At 62.4% G+C, this 24247-nt stretch overlaps 6 pseudogenes; all 6 read right to left on the bottom strand.

Moving 5' to 3' along the window:
• Nucleotides 1–2716: 2716 nt before the first annotated feature.
• LOC142868038 (uncharacterized) lies at nt 2717–2835 on the bottom strand (annotated as a pseudogene).
• Nucleotides 2836–6688: 3853 nt separating this feature from the next.
• LOC142868037 (uncharacterized) lies at nt 6689–6807 on the bottom strand (annotated as a pseudogene).
• Nucleotides 6808–10664: 3857 nt separating this feature from the next.
• On the bottom strand, nt 10665–10783 carry LOC142868033 (uncharacterized; annotated as a pseudogene).
• A 3852-nt stretch (nt 10784–14635) lies between these two features.
• LOC142868036 (uncharacterized) lies at nt 14636–14754 on the bottom strand (annotated as a pseudogene).
• A 3854-nt stretch (nt 14755–18608) lies between these two features.
• On the bottom strand, nt 18609–18727 carry LOC142868035 (uncharacterized; annotated as a pseudogene).
• A 3858-nt stretch (nt 18728–22585) lies between these two features.
• LOC142868034 (uncharacterized) lies at nt 22586–22704 on the bottom strand (annotated as a pseudogene).
• Nucleotides 22705–24247: the final 1543 nt, after the last annotated feature.

Below are 24247 nucleotides of genomic sequence, written 5' to 3'. Positions count from 1 at the left end.
GTGTGTGGCGGCACAATTCACAAGCAGCTCCAGATGTTAATCCAAGGAGAAGCCAGGGAGTTCCCAACGCCCCAGGTGTCCTCAGCCCACGACTGGCTGCTGTGGGAATGCGAAGCCCGGCTCCTTGTCTCAGAGCGGGGCAACCAGGAGGTGTGATGTCCACCCAGGGGTTCCCAGGAGGATCAGGCTGAAGCTGGGACTTGGCCTGAAAGTGTCCCCTCGCATGGCCACCCCCTTCCCCTTCCTGCTCCTCTACTCCTGGTGCCCCTCCATCCAGGGGCCAGACCTTAAAGAGTCACCCGCAAGAGAATCCTGGTCCCAAAGGAGCCTTCTGGGGGACCCGTGCTGAGAGAGGTTGTGGGCATGGCCCGCTGGGGCTCTGCCCGACCCAGGGCTGAGAGATGCAACCTCCCAGCTCTGGGTCCCTGCAGGAAGTGTTGGCAAGCACAGGGCCAGTCCTCCAAAGGCCCAGGTGCAGGGAGCCCAGGCCAAGCAGCCTGTGGAAGAAGCCACATGCTGTGCCACCCCGGGGAACACGACTGCAGGCCACGGCCCTTCCCACCTCCTCCTCCTCCTCCTCCTCCTCCTCCTCCTCCTCCCACCCCGCCCCCGCCCCCGCCCCCACATGGCACAGGGCCCAGAGACACCTCAGACACTTGCTACCCAAAGTGCAAAGGGCATCAGTTGCTCCTCCAAAGCCCCCGCCCAGCAGACCGCGTTGTCCAGCCAGCCCCCGGGCCTCCCTGGGGTGCCCAGCACAAAAGTGCAGACACCCACCGGACCCTCAATCTCAGTTTTCGGATGTTTTTGCCACTCTAAGGACCCGCAGGCCAGCTGGGCCTTCTGGCAGGACAGAGAGCCCCGGAATCCGACGTGGAGAGCTGAGTGTACGTCCCCATGAGGAGGCGGTCCCCACCTCCGCAGCTATCCCCTTGCGGGGAGCGGCAGCCGCGGGGCCTCAGAGAAGACACCAGGCTGGGCCCCCACGGCACAGCGGGAGCACGTCCCCCGCAGGCCACTTAGCGACGGCGGCCAGCCGGCGGACGGTTGGGTTGCGCGAGACGCTGCGGCCGCCCTGCTACCGGGTTCCTGGGAGGGCGTCCTGGAACCAGCGTCCACACCAAGCCCTTGGAAGGCCCAGGCGACAGAGGAGCCCCGTCAGGCAGGGGCCGAGGACGGTGACGGCCCGGGCGGGGAGGAGCGTGTCAGGCAGGGGCAGAGGACGGTGACAGGTGACAGGCCGGGCGGGAAGGAGTCAGTCAGGCTGGGGCCGTGGAGGAGACGGGCTGGGTAAGGGTTAGGGTTAGAGTCAGGGCACAAGTCACAATCGCAAAGACCTGGAAGCCACCCGAGTGCCCATCGACCCACGAGTGGGTAAATAAAATGTGGCGCGTGGACACCACGGAGTGCTATTCGGCTATGAGGAGCAGCGGTGAGAGGGCACCTCTCCTGGTTCTCCTGGCCAGAGCTGGAACCCGTTCCAGTAAGCCAAGTATCCCAAGAATGGACACACGAGCACCACGTGCTCGCGCTCACCAGCAAATGGGTACGAACCGATGGACACCTAAGTGGACACAGAGGAATCACCTTCTTCGGGTGGGTGTCGGGCGGGTGGGGGGAGGGGATGGGCATACACATCCATTAGGAATGGGGTGGGTGCGCACCGACTGGGGGATGGGCGCACTTGAAGCTCTGACCCGAGGGGGGAGGCTGGGAGAGGGCAACGCACCGCACCCGACCTTAACATTGGTGCCCCCACAATATGCTGGAACAACATGAGAGGTAAATGAATAAGAACACGGGGCGGAGGGGGGCACGGGCAACACATGTCACCTTAATACTTGGACTCCCATCATCTGCTTGAAAAGAGAGAGAAAAGAAAATGCAATAATAGAGATAAGAGACACTTTTTAAAAATAATGAATCCGGCCGGGCGCTGTGGCTCACGCCTGTAATCCTAGCTCTTGGGAGGCCGAGGCGGGCGGATTGCTCAAGGTCAGGAGTTCAAAACCAGCCTGAGCAAGAGCGAGACCCCGTCCCTACTATAAATAGAAAGAAATTAATTGGCCAACTGATATATATATAAAAAATTAGCGGGGCATGGTGGCGCATGCCTGCAGTCCCAGCTACCCGGGAGGCTGAGGCAGAAGGATCACTCGAGCCCAGGAGTTTGAAGTTGCTGTGAGCTAGGCTGACGCCACGGCACTCACTCTAGCCTGGGCAACAAACCCAGACTCTGTCTCAAAAAAAAAAAAAAAAAATGAATCCGAAGAGAAAAGTAAAAGGAGGCCTGTGGAGCAGGTCTGGGTGTGACTCCGGATCCCCCAACATCAGGTGCCACCACCAAAGATCCCTACGTGTAGCCCATAGAACCCCAAAAGCAACGGGACGAGTTCTGGTCACATACTCCCTCAAAATGACATCCTGGCCTTCTTCTGGAACTCCCTCCCCTCTCAGACTCTCAAGGTTTCCTCCGGCGTGTCCGTTCCCACAGAGCAGACCTTTGGTCTGAGACCTGACAGTCCAGAAGCCACGCATGCTGCCGCGTGGCGGCGGTGTCACGGCTCGGGACAAGAGGAGGCCCCACGGTGCGGGCTGGGGCGCCAGGCACCGCGGCGGGCGCTGAGGGTGGGGGTCACCCCCACCCCGGGCCGCCCCCGCGCTCCCAGAAACGCGACAGAACCAGAGGCAAAAAAAAAAAAAAAAAAAAAGAAGAAGCCTACGGCACCCGGTATTCCCGGGCGGTCTCCCATCCAAGTTCTAACCAGGCCCGACCCTGCTTAGCTTCCGAGACCAGACGGGATCGGGCGCGTTCGGGGTGGTGTGGCCGTGGACGGTGGAGGGCGCCCCTGCCCCGCTCAAGAAGCCGAGCCTCTCTGCGCTTCCCCGCCGCCTCCTCCCGCCCCAGGCCCCGCGCCGGGCCGGGCCTGTTGAGTTCGCCGGCCGGGTCCGGCGGGCTCCGAGGGACGGGGGTGACAGGCGGGGCGGGCAGGGAGCGGCGGGCCGAGGTTGGGGGCTGTCTCTCTATACACACACACTCACACTCACTCACTCACTCACACTCACACAAGATGCGCCTCCACGGCTGGACCCACCAAGGTGGAGACCTTCCAGCCCCCCTCCTCTCCTCGCCTGGCCTCCTTCACCTCCCCGCCCCCACCCCCAGCGCGCCGCGGCCGCTGACTGCGCACGGGGTGGGCGGGGCGCTCGCCCTTTGACCCCAGCCAGGGGCCGCCCTCCCCCACAACCCCTTTCAGCTGCTCCGCCCACCCTGTGGCCCTGCGGCCGCCTATTCCCCCGGGCCAGGGCTGGGGCACAGCGCACGGGGGAGGGGAGCCAGTGTATGGGGCGTCTCTCTCTCTCTCTCTCTCTCTCTCTCTCTCTCTCTCTCTCCCCCCGGATGTGTCCCATGGGTGGGGTGGGGTGGCGTGGTTTGTGGGGCGCTGAAGAAATCAGTCCCCTCCATCTCCTCCCTCTGGAAAACACCCAAGCCCTTGGAGAACTGCCCGCACCGCTACCGTGGGGGCCGGGACCCTCCTCTGTGTCCTCCTGTGGCCCAGTCCAAGGGGCCTGGGCCTGGCCGGGGCTGCATTGGACCCCAACCACCCTGGCGTGTGGACTCGCTAAAAATCGGCGATTAGATATTGGATTCCAGCGTCATTGAGGTCATTTCACTAATGAGTGCACCGCAAAGAGTTTCCTAATCCATCTGTGAGGGTGGCAACCGAAAGAGAATTTGAAAGCTGACAGAATAGGCGAGGAAAGGCATAGGAGATTTCCACACCCAGTAAGGAAGCCTTTCCCGAAGTGGAAGAAAGAAACGAGCAAACAGAGACACCGGTAGCCCGCCCGGATGAGAGTCTGCCCCTGAGAGAAAGTACCCTGACCAGGTTCACCCGCGGGTGGGTGGGTGGCGAGCTAGCGGCATTCAGAAGAGCGAGGCCCGCAGTCTGTGCAGAAGACACCTGCACTCGGGTGTGTGTGGCGGCACAATTCACAAGCAGCTCCAGATGTTAATCCAAGGAGAAGCCAGGGAGTTCCCAACGCCCCAGGTGTCCTCAGCCCACGACTGGCTGCTGTGGGAATGCGAAGCCCGGCTCCTTGTCTCAGAGCGGGGCAACCAGGAGGTGTGATGTCCACCCAGGGGTTCCCAGGAGGATCAGGCTGAAGCTGGGACTTGGCCTGAAAGTGTCCCCTCGCATGGCCACCCCCTTCCCCTTCCTGCTCCTCTACTCCTGGTGCCCCTCCATCCAGGGGCCAGACCTTAAAGAGTCACCCGCAAGAGAATCCTGGTCCCAAAGGAGCCTTCTGGGGGACCCGTGCTGAGAGAGGTTGTGGGCATGGCCCGCTGGGGCTCTGCCCGACCCAGGGCTGAGAGATGCAACCTCCCAGCTCTGGGTCCCTGCAGGAAGTGTTGGCAAGCACAGGGCCAGTCCTCCAAAGGCCCAGGTGCAGGGAGCCCAGGCCAAGCAGCCTGTGGAAGAAGCCACATGCTGTGCCACCCCGGGGAACACGACTGCAGGCCACGGCCCTTCCCACCTCCTCCTCCTCCTCCTCCTCCTCCTCCTCCTCCCACCCCGCCCCCGCCCCCGCCCCCACATGGCACAGGGCCCAGAGACACCTCAGACACTTGCTACCCAAAGTGCAAAGGGCATCAGTTGCTCCTCCAAAGCCCCCGCCCAGCAGACCGCGTTGTCCAGCCAGCCCCCGGGCCTCCCTGGGGTGCCCAGCACAAAAGTGCAGACACCCACCGGACCCTCAATCTCAGTTTTCGGATGTTTTTGCCACTCTAAGGACCCGCAGGCCAGCTGGGCCTTCTGGCAGGACAGAGAGCCCCGGAATCCGACGTGGAGAGCTGAGTGTACGTCCCCATGAGGAGGCGGTCCCCACCTCCGCGGCTATCCCCTTGCGGGGAGCGGCAGCCGCGGGGCCTCAGAGAAGACACCAGGCTGGGCCCCCACGGCACAGCGGGAGCACGTCCCCCGCAGGCCACTTAGCGACGGCGGCCAGCCGGCGGACGGTTGGGTTGCGCGAGACGCTGCGGCCGCCCTGCTACCGGGTTCCTGGGAGGGCGTCCTGGAACCAGCGTCCACACCAAGCCCTTGGAAGGCCCAGGCGACAGAGGAGCCCCGTCAGGCAGGGGCCGAGGACGGTGACGGCCCGGGCGGGGAGGAGCGTGTCAGGCAGGGGCAGAGGACGGTGACAGGTGACAGGCCGGGCGGGAAGGAGTCAGTCAGGCAGGGGCCGTGGAGGAGACGGGCTGGGTAAGGGTTAGGGTTAGAGTCAGGGCACAAGTCACAATCGCAAAGACCTGGAAGCCACCCGAGTGCCCATCGACCCACGAGTGGGTAAATAAAATGTGGCGCGTGGACACCACGGAGTGCTATTCGGCTATGAGGAGCAGCGGTGAGAGGGCACCTCTCCTGGTTCTCCTGGCCAGAGCTGGAACCCGTTCCAGTAAGCCAAGTATCCCAAGAATGGACACACGAGCACCACGTGCTCGCGCTCACCAGCAAATGGGTACGAACCGATGGACACCTAAGTGGACACAGAGGAATCACCTTCTTCGGGTGGGTGTCGGGCGGGTGGGGGGAGGGGATGGGCATACACATCCATTAGGAATGGGGTGGGTGCGCACCGACTGGGGGATGGGCGCACTTGAAGCTCTGACCCGAGGGGGGAGGCTGGGAGAGGGCAACGCACCGCACCCGACCTTAACATTGGTGCCCCCACAATATGCTGGAACAACATGAGAGGTAAATGAATAAGAACACGGGGGGGAGGGGGGCACGGGCAACACATGTCACCTTAATACTTGGACTCCCATCATCTGCTTGAAAAGAGAGAGAAAAGAAAATGCAATAATAGAGATAAGAGACACTTTTTAAAAATAATGAATCCGGCCGGGCGCTGTGGCTCACGCCTGTAATCCTAGCTCTTGGGAGGCCGAGGCGGGCGGATTGCTCAAGGTCAGGAGTTCAAAACCAGCCTGAGCAAGAGCGAGACCCCGTCCCTACTATAAATAGAAAGAAATTAATTGGCCAACTGATATATATATAAAAAATTAGCGGGGCATGGTGGCGCATGCCTGCAGTCCCAGCTACCCGGGAGGCTGAGGCAGAAGGATCACTCGAGCCCAGGAGTTTGAAGTTGCTGTGAGCTAGGCTGACGCCACGGCACTCACTCTAGCCTGGGCAACAAACCCAGACTCTGTCTCAAAAAAAAAAAAAAAAATGAATCCGAAGAGAAAAGTAAAAGGAGGCCTGTGGAGCAGGTCTGGGTGTGACTCCGGATCCCCCAACATCAGGTGCCACCACCAAAGATCCCTACGTGTAGCCCATAGAACCCCAAAAGCAACGGGACGAGTTCTGGTCACATACTCCCTCAAAATGACATCCTGGCCTTCTTCTGGAACTCCCTCCCCTCTCAGACTCTCAAGGTTTCCTCCGGCGTGTCCGTTCCCACAGAGCAGACCTTTGGTCTGAGACCTGACAGTCCAGAAGCCACGCATGCTGCCGCGTGGCGGCGGTGTCACGGCTCGGGACAAGAGGAGGCCCCACGGTGCGGGCTGGGGCGCCAGGCACCGCGGCGGGCGCTGAGGGTGGGGGTCACCCCCACCCCGGGCCGCCCCCGCGCTCCCAGAAACGCGACAGAACCAGAGGCAAAAAAAAAAAAAAAAAAAAGAAGAAGCCTACGGCACCCGGTATTCCCGGGCGGTCTCCCATCCAAGTTCTAACCAGGCCCGACCCTGCTTAGCTTCCGAGACCAGACGGGATCGGGCGCGTTCGGGGTGGTGTGGCCGTGGACGGCGGAGGGCGCCCCTGCCCCGCTCAAGAAGCCGAGCCTCTCTGCGCTTCCCCGCCGCCTCCTCCCGCCCCAGGCCCCGCGCCGGGCCGGGCCTGTTGAGTTCGCCGGCCGGGTCCGGCGGGCTCCGAGGGACGGGGGTGACAGGCGGGGCGGGCAGGGAGCGGCGGGCCGAGGTTGGGGGCTGTCTCTCTATACACACACACTCACACTCACTCACTCACTCACACTCACACAAGATGCGCCTCCACGGCTGGACCCACCAAGGTGGAGACCTTCCAGCCCCCCTCCTCTCCTCGCCTGGCCTCCTTCACCTCCCCGCCCCCACCCCCAGCGCGCCGCGGCCGCTGACTGCGCACGGGGTGGGCGGGGCGCTCGCCCTTTGACCCCAGCCAGGGGCCGCCCTCCCCCACAACCCCTTTCAGCTGCGCCGCCCACCCTGTGGCCCTGCGGCCGCCTATTCCCCCGGGCCAGGGCTGGGGCACAGCGCACGGGGGAGGGGAGCCAGTGTATGGGGCGTCTCTCTCTCTCTCTCTCTCTCTCTCTCTCTCTCTCTCTTTCTCGGGATGTGTCCCATGGGTGGGGTGGGGTGGCGTGGTTTGTGGGGCGCTGAAGAAATCAGTCCCCTCCATCTCCTCCCTCTGGAAAACACCCAAGCCCTTGGAGAACTGCCCGCACCGCTACCGTGGGGGCCGGGACCCTCCTCTGTGTCCTCCTGTGGCCCAGTCCAAGGGGCCTGGGCCTGGCCGGGGCTGCATTGGACCCCAACCACCCTGGCGTGTGGACTCGCTAAAAATCGGCGATTAGATATTGGATTCCAGCGTCATTGAGGTCATTTCACTAATGAGTGCACCGCAAAGAGTTTCCTAATCCATCTGTGAGGGTGGCAACCGAAAGAGAATTTGAAAGCTGACAGAATAGGCGAGGAAAGGCATAGGAGATTTCCACACCCAGTAAGGAAGCCTTTCCCGAAGTGGAAGAAAGAAACGAGCAAACAGAGACACCGGTAGCCCGCCCGGATGAGAGTCTGCCCCTGAGAGAAAGTACCCTGACCAGGTTCACCCGCGGGTGGGTGGGTGGCGAGCTAGCGGCATTCAGAAGAGCGAGGCCCGCAGTCTGTGCAGAAGACACCTGCACTCGGGTGTGTGTGGCGGCACAATTCACAAGCAGCTCCAGATGTTAATCCAAGGAGAAGCCAGGGAGTTCCCAACGCCCCAGGTGTCCTCAGCCCACGACTGGCTGCTGTGGGAATGCGAAGCCCGGCTCCTTGTCTCAGAGCGGGGCAACCAGGAGGTGTGATGTCCACCCAGGGGTTCCCAGGAGGATCAGGCTGAAGCTGGGACTTGGCCTGAAAGTGTCCCCTCGCATGGCCACCCCCTTCCCCTTCCTGCTCCTCTACTCCTGGTGCCCCTCCATCCAGGGGCCAGACCTTAAAGAGTCACCCGCAAGAGAATCCTGGTCCCAAAGGAGCCTTCTGGGGGACCCGTGCTGAGAGAGGTTGTGGGCATGGCCCGCTGGGGCTCTGCCCGACCCAGGGCTGAGAGATGCAACCTCCCAGCTCTGGGTCCCTGCAGGAAGTGTTGGCAAGCACAGGGCCAGTCCTCCAAAGGCCCAGGTGCAGGGAGCCCAGGCCAAGCAGCCTGTGGAAGAAGCCACATGCTGTGCCACCCCGGGGAACACGACTGCAGGCCACGGCCCTTCCCACCTCCTCCTCCTCCTCCTCCTCCTCCTCCTCCTCCTCCCACCCCGCCCCCGCCCCCGCCCCCACATGGCACAGGGCCCAGAGACACCTCAGACACTTGCTACCCAAAGTGCAAAGGGCATCAGTTGCTCCTCCAAAGCCCCCGCCCAGCAGACCGCGTTGTCCAGCCAGCCCCCGGGCCTCCCTGGGGTGCCCAGCACAAAAGTGCAGACACCCACCGGACCCTCAATCTCAGTTTTCGGATGTTTTTGCCACTCTAAGGACCCGCAGGCCAGCTGGGCCTTCTGGCAGGACAGAGAGCCCCGGAATCCGACGTGGAGAGCTGAGTGTACGTCCCCATGAGGAGGCGGTCCCCACCTCCGCGGCTATCCCCTTGCGGGGAGCGGCAGCCGCGGGGCCTCAGAGAAGACACCAGGCTGGGCCCCCACGGCACAGCGGGAGCACGTCCCCCGCAGGCCACTTAGCGACGGCGGCCAGCCGGCGGACGGTTGGGTTGCGCGAGACGCTGCGGCCGCCCTGCTACCGGGTTCCTGGGAGGGCGTCCTGGAACCAGCGTCCACACCAAGCCCTTGGAAGGCCCAGGCGACAGAGGAGCCCCGTCAGGCAGGGGCCGAGGACGGTGACGGCCCGGGCGGGGAGGAGCGTGTCAGGCAGGGGCAGAGGACGGTGACAGGTGACAGGCCGGGCGGGAAGGAGTCAGTCAGGCAGGGGCCGTGGAGGAGACGGGCTGGGTAAGGGTTAGGGTTAGAGTCAGGGCACAAGTCACAATCGCAAAGACCTGGAAGCCACCCGAGTGCCCATCGACCCACGAGTGGGTAAATAAAATGTGGCGCGTGGACACCACGGAGTGCTATTCGGCTATGAGGAGCAGCGGTGAGAGGGCACCTCTCCTGGTTCTCCTGGCCAGAGCTGGAACCCGTTCCAGTAAGCCAAGTATCCCAAGAATGGACACACGAGCACCACGTGCTCGCGCTCACCAGCAAATGGGTACGAACCGATGGACACCTAAGTGGACACAGAGGAATCACCTTCTTCGGGTGGGTGTCGGGCGGGTGGGGGGGAGGGGATGGGCATACACATCCATTAGGAATGGGGTGGGTGCGCACCGACTGGGGGATGGGCGCACTTGAAGCTCTGACCCGAGGGGGGAGGCTGGGAGAGGGCAACGCACCGCACCCGACCTTAACATTGGTGCCCCCACAATATGCTGGAACAACATGAGAGGTAAATGAATAAGAACACGGGGGGGAGGGGGGCACGGGCAACACATGTCACCTTAATACTTGGACTCCCATCATCTGCTTGAAAAGAGAGAGAAAAGAAAATGCAATAATAGAGATAAGAGACACTTTTTAAAAATAATGAATCCGGCCGGGCGCTGTGGCTCACGCCTGTAATCCTAGCTCTTGGGAGGCCGAGGCGGGCGGATTGCTCAAGGTCAGGAGTTCAAAACCAGCCTGAGCAAGAGCGAGACCCCGTCTCTACTATAAATAGAAAGAAATTAATTGGCCAACTGATATATATATAAAAAATTAGCGGGGCATGGTGGCGCATGCCTGCAGTCCCAGCTACCCGGGAGGCTGAGGCAGAAGGATCACTCGAGCCCAGGAGTTTGAAGTTGCTGTGAGCTAGGCTGACGCCACGGCACTCACTCTAGCCTGGGCAACAAACCCAGACTCTGTCTCAAAAAAAAAAAAAAAAAATGAATCCGAAGAGAAAAGTAAAAGGAGGCCTGTGGAGCAGGTCTGGGTGTGACTCCGGATCCCCCAACATCAGGTGCCACCACCAAAGATCCCTACGTGTAGCCCATAGAACCCCAAAAGCAACGGGACGAGTTCTGGTCACATACTCCCTCAAAATGACATCCTGGCCTTCTTCTGGAACTCCCTCCCCTCTCAGACTCTCAAGGTTTCCTCCGGCGTGTCCGTTCCCACAGAGCAGACCTTTGGTCTGAGACCTGACAGTCCAGAAGCCACGCATGCTGCCGCGTGGCGGCGGTGTCACGGCTCGGGACAAGAGGAGGCCCCACGGTGCGGGCTGGGGCGCCAGGCACCGCGGCGGGCGCTGAGGGTGGGGGTCACCCCCACCCCGGGCCGCCCCCGCGCTCCCAGAAACGCGACAGAACCAGAGGCAAAAAAAAAAAAAAAAAAAAAGAAGAAGCCTAGGGCACCCGGTATTCCCGGGCGGTCTCCCATCCAAGTTCTAACCAGGCCCGACCCTGCTTAGCTTCCGAGACCAGACGGGATCGGGCGCGTTCGGGGTGGTGTGGCCGTGGACGGTGGAGGGCGCCCCTGCCCCGCTCAAGAAGCCGAGCCTCTCTGCGCTTCCCCGCCGCCTCCTCCCGCCCCAGGCCCCGCGCCGGGCCGGGCCTGTTGAGTTCGCCGGCCGGGTCCGGCGGGCTCCGAGGGACGGGGGTGACAGGCGGGGCGGGCAGGGAGCGGCGGGCCGAGGTTGGGGGCTGTCTCTCTATACACACACACTCACACTCACTCACTCACTCACACTCACACAAGATGCGCCTCCACGGCTGGACCCACCAAGGTGGAGACCTTCCAGCCCCCCTCCTCTCCTCGCCTGGCCTCCTTCACCTCCCCGCCCCCACCCCCAGCGCGCCGCGGCCGCTGACTGCGCACGGGGTGGGCGGGGCGCTCGCCCTTTGACCCCAGCCAGGGGCCGCCCTCCCCCACAACCCCTTTCAGCTGCGCCGCCCACCCTGTGGCCCTGCGGCCGCCTATTCCCCCGGGCCAGGGCTGGGGCACAGCACACGGGGGAGGGGAGCCAGTGTATGGGGCGTCTCTCTCTCTCTCTCTCTCTCTCTCTCTCTCTCTCTCTCTCCCCCCCCCCCGGATGTGTCCCATGGGTGGGGTGGGGTGGCGTGGTTTGTGGGGCGCTGAAGAAATCAGTCCCCTCCATCTCCTCCCTCTGGAAAACACCCAAGCCCTTGGAGAACTGCCCGCACCGCTACCGTGGGGGCCGGGACCCTCCTCTGTGTCCTCCTGTGGCCCAGTCCAAGGGGCCTGGGCCTGGCCGGGGCTGCATTGGACCCCAACCACCCTGGCGTGTGGACTCGCTAAAAATCGGCGATTAGATATTGGATTCCAGCGTCATTGAGGTCATTTCACTAATGAGTGCACCGCAAAGAGTTTCCTAATCCATCTGTGAGGGTGGCAACCGAAAGAGAATTTGAAAGCTGACAGAATAGGCGAGGAAAGGCATAGGAGATTTCCACACCCAGTAAGGAAGCCTTTCCCGAAGTGGAAGAAAGAAACGAGCAAACAGAGACACCGGTAGCCCGCCCGGATGAGAGTCTGCCCCTGAGAGAAAGTACCCTGACCAGGTTCACCCGCGGGTGGGTGGGTGGCGAGCTAGCGGCATTCAGAAGAGCGAGGCCCGCAGTCTGTGCAGAAGACACCTGCACTCGGGTGTGTGTGGCGGCACAATTCACAAGCAGCTCCAGATGTTAATCCAAGGAGAAGCCAGGGAGTTCCCAACGCCCCAGGTGTCCTCAGCCCACGACTGGCTGCTGTGGGAATGCGAAGCCCGGCTCCTTGTCTCAGAGCGGGGCAACCAGGAGGTGTGATGTCCACCCAGGGGTTCCCAGGAGGATCAGGCTGAAGCTGGGACTTGGCCTGAAAGTGTCCCCTCGCATGGCCACCCCCTTCCCCTTCCTGCTCCTCTACTCCTGGTGCCCCTCCATCCAGGGGCCAGACCTTAAAGAGTCACCCGCAAGAGAATCCTGGTCCCAAAGGAGCCTTCTGGGGGACCCGTGCTGAGAGAGGTTGTGGGCATGGCCCGCTGGGGCTCTGCCCGACCCAGGGCTGAGAGATGCAACCTCCCAGCTCTGGGTCCCTGCAGGAAGTGTTGGCAAGCACAGGGCCAGTCCTCCAAAGGCCCAGGTGCAGGGAGCCCAGGCCAAGCAGCCTGTGGAAGAAGCCACATGCTGTGCCACCCCGGGGAACACGACTGCAGGCCACGGCCCTTCCCACCTCCTCCTCCTCCTCCTCCTCCTCCTCCCACCCCGCCCCCGCCCCCGCCCCCACATGGCACAGGGCCCAGAGACACCTCAGACACTTGCTACCCAAAGTGCAAAGGGCATCAGTTGCTCCTCCAAAGCCCCCGCCCAGCAGACCGCGTTGTCCAGCCAGCCCCCGGGCCTCCCTGGGGTGCCCAGCACAAAAGTGCAGACACCCACCGGACCCTCAATCTCAGTTTTCGGATGTTTTTGCCACTCTAAGGACCCGCAGGCCAGCTGGGCCTTCTGGCAGGACAGAGAGCCCCGGAATCCGACGTGGAGAGCTGAGTGTACGTCCCCATGAGGAGGCGGTCCCCACCTCCGCGGCTATCCCCTTGCGGGGAGCGGCAGCCGCGGGGCCTCAGAGAAGACACCAGGCTGGGCCCCCACGGCACAGCGGGAGCACGTCCCCCCCAGGCCACTTAGCGACGGCGGCCAGCCGGCGGACGGTTGGGTTGCGCGAGACGCTGCGGCCGCCCTGCTACCGGGTTCCTGGGAGGGCGTCCTGGAACCAGCGTCCACACCAAGCCCTTGGAAGGCCCAGGCGACAGAGGAGCCCCGTCAGGCAGGGGCTGAGGACGGTGACGGCCCGGGCGGGGAGGAGCGTGTCAGGCAGGGGCAGAGGACGGTGACAGGTGACAGGCCGGGCGGGAAGGAGTCAGTCAGGCAGGGGCCGTGGAGGAGACGGGCTGGGTAAGGGTTAGGGTTAGAGTCAGGGCACAAGTCACAATCGCAAAGACCTGGAAGCCACCCGAGTGCCCATCGACCCACGAGTGGGTAAATAAAATGTGGCGCGTGGACACCACGGAGTGCTATTCGGCTATGAGGAGCAGCGGTGAGAGGGCACCTCTCCTGGTTCTCCTGGCCAGAGCTGGAACCCGTTCCAGTAAGCCAAGTATCCCAAGAATGGACACACGAGCACCACGTGCTCGCGCTCACCAGCAAATGGGTACGAACCGATGGACACCTAAGTGGACACAGAGGAATCACCTTCTTCGGGTGGGTGTCGGGCGGGTGGGGGGAGGGGATGGGCATACACATCCATTAGGAATGGGGTGGGTGCGCACCGACTGGGGGATGGGCGCACTTGAAGCTCTGACCCGAGGGGGGAGGCTGGGAGAGGGCAACGCACCGCACCCGACCTTAACATTGGTGCCCCCACAATATGCTGGAACAACATGAGAGGTAAATGAATAAGAACACGGGGGGGAGGGGGGCACGGGCAACACATGTCACCTTAATACTTGGACTCCCATCATCTGCTTGAAAAGAGAGAGAAAAGAAAATGCAATAATAGAGATAAGAGACACTTTTTAAAAATAATGAATCCGGCCGGGCGCTGTGGCTCACGCCTGTAATCCTAGCTCTTGGGAGGCCGAGGCGGGCGGATTGCTCAAGGTCAGGAGTTCAAAACCAGCCTGAGCAAGAGCGAGACCCCGTCCCTACTATAAATAGAAAGAAATTAATTGGCCAACTGATATATATATAAAAAATTAGCGGGGCATGGTGGCGCATGCCTGCAGTCCCAGCTACCCGGGAGGCTGAGGCAGAAGGATCACTCGAGCCCAGGAGTTTGAAGTTGCTGTGAGCTAGGCTGACGCCACGGCACTCACTCTAGCCTGGGCAACAAACCCAGACTCTGTCTCAAAAAAAAAAAAAAAAATGAATCCGAAGAGAAAAGTAAAAGGAGGCCTGTGGAGCAGGTCTGGGTGTGACTCCGGATCCCCCAACATCAGGTGCCACCACCAAAGATCCCTACGTGTAGCCCATAGAACCCCAAAAGCAACGGGACGAGTTCTGGTCACATACTCCCTCAAAATGACATCCTGGCCTTCTTCTGGAACTCCCTCCCCTCTCAGACTCTCAAGGTTTCCTCCGGCGTGTCCGTTCCCACAGAGCAGACCTTTGGTCTGAGACCTGACAGTCCAGAAGCCACGCATGCTGCCGCGTGGCGGCGGTGTCACGGCTCGGGACAAGAGGAGGCCCCACGGTGCGGGCTGGGGCGCCAGGCACCGCGGCGGGCGCTGAGGGTGGGGGTCACCCCCACCCCGGGCCGCCCCCGCGCTCCCAGAAACGCGACAGAACCAGAGGCAAAAAAAAAAAAAAAAAAAAGAAGAAGCCTACGGCACCCGGTATTCCCGGGCGGTCTCCCATCCAAGTTCTAACCAGGCCCGACCCTGCTTAGCTTCCGAGACCAGACGGGATCGGGCGCGTTCGGGGTGGTGTGGCCGTGGACGGTGGAGGGCGCCCCTGCCCCGCTCAAGAAGCCGAGCCTCTCTGCGCTTCCCCGCCGCCTCCTCCCGCCCCAGGCCCCGCGCCGGGCCGGGCCTGTTGAGTTCGCCGGCCGGGTCCGGCGGGCTCCGAGGGACGGGGGTGACAGGCGGGGCGGGCAGGGAGCGGCGGGCCGAGGTTGGGGGCTGTCTCTCTATACACACACACTCACACTCACTCACTCACTCACACTCACACAAGATGCGCCTCCACGGCTGGACCCACCAAGGTGGAGACCTTCCAGCCCCCCTCCTCTCCTCGCCTGGCCTCCTTCACCTCCCCGCCCCCACCCCCAGCGCGCCGCGGCCGCTGACTGCGCACGGGGTGGGCGGGGCGCTCGCCCTTTGACCCCAGCCAGGGGCCGCCCTCCCCCACAACCCCTTTCAGCTGCGCCGCCCACCCTGTGGCCCTGCGGCCGCCTATTCCCCCGGGCCAGGGCTGGGGCACAGCACACGGGGGAGGGGAGCCAGTGTATGGGGCGTCTCTCTCTCTCTCTCTCTCTCTCTCTCTCTCTCTCTCTCTCTCCCCCCCCCCGGATGTGTCCCATGGGTGGGGTGGGGTGGCGTGGTTTGTGGGGCGCTGAAGAAATCAGTCCCCTCCATCTCCTCCCTCTGGAAAACACCCAAGCCCTTGGAGAACTGCCCGCACCGCTACCGTGGGGGCCGGGACCCTCCTCTGTGTCCTCCTGTGGCCCAGTCCAAGGGGCCTGGGCCTGGCCGGGGCTGCATTGGACCCCAACCACCCTGGCGTGTGGACTCGCTAAAAATCGGCGATTAGATATTGGATTCCAGCGTCATTGAGGTCATTTCACTAATGAGTGCACCGCAAAGAGTTTCCTAATCCATCTGTGAGGGTGGCAACCGAAAGAGAATTTGAAAGCTGACAGAATAGGCGAGGAAAGGCATAGGAGATTTCCACACCCAGTAAGGAAGCCTTTCCCGAAGTGGAAGAAAGAAACGAGCAAACAGAGACACCGGTAGCCCGCCCGGATGAGAGTCTGCCCCTGAGAGAAAGTACCCTGACCAGGTTCACCCGCGGGTGGGTGGGTGGCGAGCTAGCGGCATTCAGAAGAGCGAGGCCCGCAGTCTGTGCAGAAGACACCTGCACTCGGGTGTGTGTGGCGGCACAATTCACAAGCAGCTCCAGATGTTAATCCAAGGAGAAGCCAGGGAGTTCCCAACGCCCCAGGTGTCCTCAGCCCACGACTGGCTGCTGTGGGAATGCGAAGCCCGGCTCCTTGTCTCAGAGCGGGGCAACCAGGAGGTGTGATGTCCACCCAGGGGTTCCCAGGAGGATCAGGCTGAAGCTGGGACTTGGCCTGAAAGTGTCCCCTCGCATGGCCACCCCCTTCCCCTTCCTGCTCCTCTACTCCTGGTGCCCCTCCATCCAGGGGCCAGACCTTAAAGAGTCACCCGCAAGAGAATCCTGGTCCCAAAGGAGCCTTCTGGGGGACCCGTGCTGAGAGAGGTTGTGGGCATGGCCCGCTGGGGCTCTGCCCGACCCAGGGCTGAGAGATGCAACCTCCCAGCTCTGGGTCCCTGCAGGAAGTGTTGGCAAGCACAGGGCCAGTCCTCCAAAGGCCCAGGTGCAGGGAGCCCAGGCCAAGCAGCCTGTGGAAGAAGCCACATGCTGTGCCACCCCGGGGAACACGACTGCAGGCCACGGCCCTTCCCACCTCCTCCTCCTCCTCCTCCTCCTCCTCCCACCCCGCCCCCGCCCCCGCCCCCACATGGCACAGGGCCCAGAGACACCTCAGACACTTGCTACCCAAAGTGCAAAGGGCATCAGTTGCTCCTCCAAAGCCCCCGCCCAGCAGACCGCGTTGTCCAGCCAGCCCCCGGGCCTCCCTGGGGTGCCCAGCACAAAAGTGCAGACACCCACCGGACCCTCAATCTCAGTTTTCGGATGTTTTTGCCACTCTAAGGACCCGCAGGCCAGCTGGGCCTTCTGGCAGGACAGAGAGCCCCGGAATCCGACGTGGAGAGCTGAGTGTACGTCCCCATGAGGAGGCGGTCCCCACCTCCGCGGCTATCCCCTTGCGGGGAGCGGCAGCCGCGGGGCCTCAGAGAAGACACCAGGCTGGGCCCCCACGGCACAGCGGGAGCACGTCCCCCCCAGGCCACTTAGCGACGGCGGCCAGCCGGCGGACGGTTGGGTTGCGCGAGACGCTGCGGCCGCCCTGCTACCGGGTTCCTGGGAGGGCGTCCTGGAACCAGCGTCCACACCAAGCCCTTGGAAGGCCCAGGCGACAGAGGAGCCCCGTCAGGCAGGGGCTGAGGACGGTGACGGCCCGGGCGGGGAGGAGCGTGTCAGGCAGGGGCAGAGGACGGTGACAGGTGACAGGCCGGGCGGGAAGGAGTCAGTCAGGCAGGGGCCGTGGAGGAGACGGGCTGGGTAAGGGTTAGGGTTAGAGTCAGGGCACAAGTCACAATCGCAAAGACCTGGAAGCCACCCGAGTGCCCATCGACCCACGAGTGGGTAAATAAAATGTGGCGCGTGGACACCACGGAGTGCTATTCGGCTATGAGGAGCAGCGGTGAGAGGGCACCTCTCCTGGTTCTCCTGGCCAGAGCTGGAACCCGTTCCAGTAAGCCAAGTATCCCAAGAATGGACACACGAGCACCACGTGCTCGCGCTCACCAGCAAATGGGTACGAACCGATGGACACCTAAGTGGACACAGAGGAATCACCTTCTTCGGGTGGGTGTCGGGCGGGTGGGGGGAGGGGATGGGCATACACATCCATTAGGAATGGGGTGGGTGCGCACCGACTGGGGGATGGGCGCACTTGAAGCTCTGACCCGAGGGGGGAGGCTGGGAGAGGGCAACGCACCGCACCCGACCTTAACATTGGTGCCCCCACAATATGCTGGAACAACATGAGAGGTAAATGAATAAGAACACGGGGGGGAGGGGGGCACGGGCAACACATGTCACCTTAATACTTGGACTCCCATCATCTGCTTGAAAAGAGAGAGAAAAGAAAATGCAATAATAGAGATAAGAGACACTTTTTAAAAATAATGAATCCGGCCGGGCGCTGTGGCTCACGCCTGTAATCCTAGCTCTTGGGAGGCCGAGGCGGGCGGATTGCTCAAGGTCAGGAGTTCAAAACCAGCCTGAGCAAGAGCGAGACCCCGTCCCTACTATAAATAGAAAGAAATTAATTGGCCAACTGATATATATATAAAAAATTAGCGGGGCATGGTGGCGCATGCCTGCAGTCCCAGCTACCCGGGAGGCTGAGGCAGAAGGATCACTCGAGCCCAGGAGTTTGAAGTTGCTGTGAGCTAGGCTGACGCCACGGCACTCACTCTAGCCTGGGCAACAAACCCAGACTCTGTCTCAAAAAAAAAAAAAAAAATGAATCCGAAGAGAAAAGTAAAAGGAGGCCTGTGGAGCAGGTCTGGGTGTGACTCCGGATCCCCCAACATCAGGTGCCACCACCAAAGATCCCTACGTGTAGCCCATAGAACCCCAAAAGCAACGGGACGAGTTCTGGTCACATACTCCCTCAAAATGACATCCTGGCCTTCTTCTGGAACTCCCTCCCCTCTCAGACTCTCAAGGTTTCCTCCGGCGTGTCCGTTCCCACAGAGCTGACCTTTGGTCTGAGACCTGACAGTCCAGAAGCCACGCATGCTGCCGCGTGGCGGCGGTGTCACGGCTCGGGACAAGAGGAGGCCCCACGGTGCGGGCTGGGGCGCCAGGCACCGCGGCGGGCGCTGAGGGTGGGGGTCACCCCCACCCCGGGCCGCCCCCGCGCTCCCAGAAACGCGACAGAACCAGAGGCAAAAAAAAAAAAAAAAAAAAAGAAGAAGCCTACGGCACCCGGTATTCCCGGGCGGTCTCCCATCCAAGTTCTAACCAGGCCCGACCCTGCTTAGCTTCCGAGACCAGACGGGATCGGGCGCGTTCGGGGTGGTGTGGCCGTGGACGGCGGAGGGCGCCCCTGCCCCGCTCAAGAAGCCGAGCCTCTCTGCGCTTCCCCGCCGCCTCCTCCCGCCCCAGGCCCCGCGCCGGGCCGGGCCTGTTGAGTTCGCCGGCCGGGTCCGGCGGGCTCCGAGGGACGGGGGTGACAGGCGGGGCGGGCAGGGAGCGGCGGGCCGAGGTTGGGGGCTGTCTCTCTATACACACACACTCACACTCACTCACTCACTCACACTCACACAAGATGCGCCTCCACGGCTGGACCCACCAAGGTGGAGACCTTCCAGCCCCCCTCCTCTCCTCGCCTGGCCTCCTTCACCTCCCCGCCCCCACCCCCAGCGCGCCGCGGCCGCTGACTGCGCACGGGGTGGGCGGGGCGCTCGCCCTTTGACCCCAGCCAGGGGCCGCCCTCCCCCACAACCCCTTTCAGCTGCGCCGCCCACCCTGTGGCCCTGCGGCCGCCTATTCCCCCGGGCCAGGGCTGGGGCACAGCGCACGGGGGAGGGGAGCCAGTGTATGGGGCGTCTCTCTCTCTCTCTCTCTCTCTCTCTCTCTCTCTCTCTCTTTCTCGGGATGTGTCCCATGGGTGGGGTGGGGTGGCGTGGTTTGTGGGGCGCTGAAGAAATCAGTCCCCTCCATCTCCTCCCTCTGGAAAACACCCAAGCCCTTGGAGAACTGCCCGCACCGCTACCGTGGGGGCCGGGACCCTCCTCTGTGTCCTCCTGTGGCCCAGTCCAAGGGGCCTGGGCCTGGCCGGGGCTGCATTGGACCCCAACCACCCTGGCGTGTGGACTCGCTAAAAATCGGCGATTAGATATTGGATTCCAGCGTCATTGAGGTCATTTCACTAATGAGTGCACCGCAAAGAGTTTCCTAATCCATCTGTGAGGGTGGCAACCGAAAGAGAATTTGAAAGCTGACAGAATAGGCGAGGAAAGGCATAGGAGATTTCCACACCCAGTAAGGAAGCCTTTCCCGAAGTGGAAGAAAGAAACGAGCAAACAGAGACACCGGTAGCCCGCCCGGATGAGAGTCTGCCCCTGAGAGAAAGTACCCTGACCAGGTTCACCCGCGGGTGGGTGGGTGGCGAGCTAGCGGCATTCAGAAGAGCGAGGCCCGCAGTCTGTGCAGAAGACACCTGCACTCGGGTGTGTGTGGCGGCACAATTCACAAGCAGCTCCAGATGTTAATCCAAGGAGAAGCCAGGGAGTTCCCAACGCCCCAGGTGTCCTCAGCCCACGACTGGCTGCTGTGGGAATGCGAAGCCCGGCTCCTTGTCTCAGAGCGGGGCAACCAGGAGGTGTGATGTCCACCCAGGGGTTCCCAGGAGGATCAGGCTGAAGCTGGGACTTGGCCTGAAAGTGTCCCCTCGCATGGCCACCCCCTTCCCCTTCCTGCTCCTCTACTCCTGGTGCCCCTCCATCCAGGGGCCAGACCTTAAAGAGTCACCCGCAAGAGAATCCTGGTCCCAAAGGAGCCTTCTGGGGGACCCGTGCTGAGAGAGGTTGTGGGCATGGCCCGCTGGGGCTCTGCCCGACCCAGGGCTGAGAGATGCAACCTCCCAGCTCTGGGTCCCTGCAGGAAGTGTTGGCAAGCACAGGGCCAGTCCTCCAAAGGCCCAGGTGCAGGGAGCCCAGGCCAAGCAGCCTGTGGAAGAAGCCACATGCTGTGCCACCCCGGGGAACACGACTGCAGGCCACGGCCCTTCCCACCTCCTCCTCCTCCTCCTCCTCCTCCTCCTCCTCCTCCCACCCCGCCCCCGCCCCCGCCCCCACATGGCACAGGGCCCAGAGACACCTCAGACACTTGCTACCCAAAGTGCAAAGGGCATCAGTTGCTCCTCCAAAGCCCCCGCCCAGCAGACCGCGTTGTCCAGCCAGCCCCCGGGCCTCCCTGGGGTGCCCAGCACAAAAGTGCAGACACCCACCGGACCCTCAATCTCAGTTTTCGGATGTTTTTGCCACTCTAAGGACCCGCAGGCCAGCTGGGCCTTCTGGCAGGACAGAGAGCCCCGGAATCCGACGTGGAGAGCTGAGTGTACGTCCCCATGAGGAGGCGGTCCCCACCTCCGCAGCTATCCCCTTGCGGGGAGCGGCAGCCGCGGGGCCTCAGAGAAGACACCAGGCTGGGCCCCCACGGCACAGCGGGAGCACGTCCCCCGCAGGCCACTTAGCGACGGCGGCCAGCCGGCGGACGGTTGGGTTGCGCGAGACGCTGCGGCCGCCCTGCTACCGGGTTCCTGGGAGGGCGTCCTGGAACCAGCGTCCACACCAAGCCCTTGGAAGGCCCAGGCGACAGAGGAGCCCCGTCAGGCAGGGGCCGAGGACGGTGACGGCCCGGGCGGGGAGGAGCGTGTCAGGCAGGGGCAGAGGACGGTGACAGGTGACAGGCCGGGCGGGAAGGAGTCAGTCAGGCTGGGGCCGTGGAGGAGACGGGCTGGGTAAGGGTTAGGGTTAGAGTCAGGGCACAAGTCACAATCGCAAAGACCTGGAAGCCACCCGAGTGCCCATCGACCCACGAGTGGGTAAATAAAATGTGGCGCGTGGACACCACGGAGTGCTATTCGGCTATGAGGAGCAGCGGTGAGAGGGCACCTCTCCTGGTTCTCCTGGCCAGAGCTGGAACCCGTTCCAGTAAGCCAAGTATCCCAAGAATGGACACACGAGCACCACGTGCTCGCGCTCACCAGCAAATGGGTACGAACCGATGGACACCTAAGTGGACACAGAGGAATCACCTTCTTCGGGTGGGTGTCGGGCGGGTGGGGGGAGGGGATGGGCATACACATCCATTAGGAATGGGGTGGGTGCGCACCGACTGGGGGATGGGCGCACTTGAAGCTCTGACCCGAGGGGGGAGGCTGGGAGAGGGCAACGCACCGCACCCGACCTTAACATTGGTGCCCCCACAATATGCTGGAACAACATGAGAGGTAAATGAATAAGAACACGGGGCGGAGGGGGGCACGGGCAACACATGTCACCTTAATACTTGGACTCCCATCATCTGCTTGAAAAGAGAGAGAAAAGAAAATGCAATAATAGAGATAAGAGACACTTTTTAAAAATAATGAATCCGGCCGGGCGCTGTGGCTCACGCCTGTAATCCTAGCTCTTGGGAGGCCGAGGCGGGCGGATTGCTCAAGGTCAGGAGTTCAAAACCAGCCTGAGCAAGAGCGAGACCCCGTCCCTACTATAAATAGAAAGAAATTAATTGGCCAACTGATATATATATAAAAAATTAGCGGGGCATGGTGGCGCATGCCTGCAGTCCCAGCTACCCGGGAGGCTGAGGCAGAAGGATCACTCGAGCCCAGGAGTTTGAAGTTGCTGTGAGCTAGGCTGACGCCACGGCACTCACTCTAGCCTGGGCAACAAACCCAGACTCTGTCTCAAAAAAAAAAAAAAAAAATGAATCCGAAGAGAAAAGTAAAAGGAGGCCTGTGGAGCAGGTCTGGGTGTGACTCCGGATCCCCCAACATCAGGTGCCACCACCAAAGATCCCTACGTGTAGCCCATAGAACCCCAAAAGCAACGGGACGAGTTCTGGTCACATACTCCCTCAAAATGACATCCTGGCCTTCTTCTGGAACTCCCTCCCCTCTCAGACTCTCAAGGTTTCCTCCGGCGTGTCCGTTCCCACAGAGCAGACCTTTGGTCTGAGACCTGACAGTCCAGAAGCCACGCATGCTGCCGCGTGGCGGCGGTGTCACGGCTCGGGACAAGAGGAGGCCCCACGGTGCGGGCTGGGGCGCCAGGCACCGCGGCGGGCGCTGAGGGTGGGGGTCACCCCCACCCCGGGCCGCCCCCGCGCTCCCAGAAACGCGACAGAACCAGAGGCAAAAAAAAAAAAAAAAAAAAAGAAGAAGCCTACGGCACCCGGTATTCCCGGGCGGTCTCCCATCCAAGTTCTAACCAGGCCCGACCCTGCTTAGCTTCCGAGACCAGACGGGATCGGGCGCGTTCGGGGTGGTGTGGCCGTGGACGGTGGAGGGCGCCCCTGCCCCGCTCAAGAAGCCGAGCCTCTCTGCGCTTCCCCGCCGCCTCCTCCCGCCCCAGGCCCCGCGCCGGGCCGGGCCTGTTGAGTTCGCCGGCCGGGTCCGGCGGGCTCCGAGGGACGGGGGTGACAGGCGGGGCGGGCAGGGAGCGGCGGGCCGAGGTTGGGGGCTGTCTCTCTATACACACACACTCACACTCACTCACTCACTCACACTCACACAAGATGCGCCTCCACGGCTGGACCCACCAAGGTGGAGACCTTCCAGCCCCCCTCCTCTCCTCGCCTGGCCTCCTTCACCTCCCCGCCCCCACCCCCAGCGCGCCGCGGCCGCTGACTGCGCACGGGGTGGGCGGGGCGCTCGCCCTTTGACCCCAGCCAGGGGCCGCCCTCCCCCACAACCCCTTTCAGCTGCTCCGCCCACCCTGTGGCCCTGCGGCCGCCTATTCCCCCGGGCCAGGGCTGGGGCACAGCGCACGGGGGAGGGGAGCCAGTGTATGGGGCGTCTCTCTCTCTCTCTCTCTCTCTCTCTCTCTCTCTCTCTCTCCCCCCGGATGTGTCCCATGGGTGGGGTGGGGTGGCGTGGTTTGTGGGGCGCTGAAGAAATCAGTCCCCTCCATCTCCTCCCTCTGGAAAACACCCAAGCCCTTGGAGAACTGCCCGCACCGCTACCGTGGGGGCCGGGACCCTCCTCTGTGTCCTCCTGTGGCCCAGTCCAAGGGGCCTGGGCCTGGCCGGGGCTGCATTGGACCCCAACCACCCTGGCGTGTGGACTCGCTAAAAATCGGCGATTAGATATTGGATTCCAGCGTCATTGAGGTCATTTCACTAATGAGTGCACCGCAAAGAGTTTCCTAATCCATCTGTGAGGGTGGCAACCGAAAGAGAATTTGAAAGCTGACAGAATAGGCGAGGAAAGGCATAGGAGATTTCCACACCCAGTAAGGAAGCCTTTCCCGAAGTGGAAGAAAGAAACGAGCAAACAGAGACACCGGTAGCCCGCCCGGATGAGAGTCTGCCCCTGAGAGAAAGTACCCTGACCAGGTTCACCCGCGGGTGGGTGGGTGGCGAGCTAGCGGCATTCAGAAGAGCGAGGCCCGCAGTCTGTGCAGAAGACACCTGCACTCGGGTGTGTGTGGCGGCACAATTCACAAGCAGCTCCAGATGTTAATCCAAGGAGAAGCCAGGGAGTTCCCAACGCCCCAGGTGTCCTCAGCCCACGACTGGCTGCTGTGGGAATGCGAAGCCCGGCTCCTTGTCTCAGAGCGGGGCAACCAGGAGGTGTGATGTCCACCCAGGGGTTCCCAGGAGGATCAGGCTGAAGCTGGGACTTGGCCTGAAAGTGTCCCCTCGCATGGCCACCCCCTTCCCCTTCCTGCTCCTCTACTCCTGGTGCCCCTCCATCCAGGGGCCAGACCTTAAAGAGTCACCCGCAAGAGAATCCTGGTCCCAAAGGAGCCTTCTGGGGGACCCGTGCTGAGAGAGGTTGTGGGCATGGCCCGCTGGGGCTCTGCCCGACCCAGGGCTGAGAG

Source organism: Microcebus murinus, unplaced genomic scaffold (assembly GCF_040939455.1).
Source record: "Microcebus murinus isolate Inina unplaced genomic scaffold, M.murinus_Inina_mat1.0 scaf025_hap2_Mmur4.0, whole genome shotgun sequence".
Classification (NCBI taxonomy): Eukaryota; Metazoa; Chordata; class Mammalia; order Primates; family Cheirogaleidae; genus Microcebus; species Microcebus murinus.
This window is presented reverse-complemented; position numbering and strand designations above follow the sequence as displayed.